Source organism: Poecilia reticulata, linkage group LG21 (genome assembly GCF_000633615.1).
Source record: "Poecilia reticulata strain Guanapo linkage group LG21, Guppy_female_1.0+MT, whole genome shotgun sequence".
Taxonomy (NCBI): Eukaryota; Metazoa; Chordata; class Actinopteri; order Cyprinodontiformes; family Poeciliidae; genus Poecilia; species Poecilia reticulata.
The window spans coordinates 13,586,264-13,587,615 of NC_024351.1; the positions used below are offsets into that span (position 1 = coordinate 13,586,264).

Below are 1,352 nucleotides of genomic sequence, written 5' to 3' on the forward strand. Positions count from 1 at the left end.
TAATATATCTCACACTTTTAGATTTTTTTTTTTTTTTTTGTGGAAAAGTGGACTAAAGTTTTCAAACTATACATTTTTAGGCATCTCACAAAACATTTTATTATATTTTCTATGCAGCTTCTAACTTTTCGGAACATTTGTATTTTGTTGATTATATTTATAAAACAGGCCCATTTTCAGAAAGTTATAAAGAAAACTGGCGTATAGGTTGTCTAAAAAATGTTATTTTAGCTTCTATTTAAAAAAAAAAAGCATTAGATTTTTTTATTTTGTAAATTCATCTTAGGAAGTGACGTCAGCCGGAAACGCAATCGTAATGCTGTATTATTGTGAAAAGTGACACCGGAAACAGGGATGTTTTCCTAGTTTATCTACATTTTTTTTCTTCTTTTTTACGATTGTCTCTTTTGGAGCCTGTATATCTGCAGCAGGGTGGCAAAGGAGGTAGATAAAATAACTATCTGATGTATAAATCTGTGCCTTGTTCTTCACACGCATATTTATCTTAAAATAGTTAAGCTAGCCTTTTTTGAGCACTTACTTAGCCTGGTAGCTATGTTTCGTTGCTAACAACTTTTCATTCATTGCAGCCTGTGCACTCCTCATTGTTGTACCTTTGTTAACAACAACATTAGCTGGTTGAGCTCTAGCAGTTAGATTTCACCGACTACGTTTTAGCTCGTAAAATTCCAGCGATACTATTAAGTTTTTGCATGTATTTAGACGAATATTCGCGGTGTTTTCTTCATACCTAGCAACCGAATTGAATCATGGCTAAACTGCTGACAACACAAAGCAGACTTAGCTATTTAGCCGTAGGTTTATTATCGTTTTCTTGGTTTTGTTTAAAAAGCTAGACAGTTCATTGCCAGTCACGTCTAGTTATTAATTTTATATATTTTCGGTGTCTGAGTATTTAGGGCAGAATGAATACGTTTAGTTCAGCTAATGCACAGGTGTCAAACTCCAGTCCTGGAGGGCCACTGCCCTGCAACTTTTAGATGTTCCTCTGCTGCATCACACCTGAATAGAATAATTAGGTCATAAGGCACTGGAGAACTTATCTACACAAGAAGGAGGTGATTAAGCCATTTCATTCCACCAGTGTTTTGTACCTGTGGCACATCTAAAAACTGCAGGACAGTGGCCCTCCAGGACTGGAGTTTGACACCCCTAAATGTCTAGATGGGGTTAAAATTTCACACTTTCCAAGACACAAATTCTCTCTCTCTCTCTCTTTTTTTTTTTTTTTCCAATTTATTTTGGGGTCATATTTGACCTTAAGGTGCAAATGTTTGTTTTGGTTTACTTTAGAAACTTGTAAGCTTTCTGTGCTTTATATATATATATAT

The 1,352-nt window shown here is 34.9% G+C and overlaps 1 protein-coding gene across 1 annotated transcript in view; it reads left to right on the top strand.

Annotated features, from left to right (window-relative positions):
* Window positions 1-316: 316 nt before the first annotated feature.
* Window positions 317-1,352, top strand: part of tbpl1 (TBP-like 1) — a 7,593-nt gene continuing 6,557 nt past the window's right edge. The window contains exon 1 of the mRNA XM_008397958.2: window positions 317-444. The gene's annotated coding sequence lies outside the window, so the exon portion shown is untranslated. The remainder of the gene's footprint in view (window positions 445-1,352) is intronic.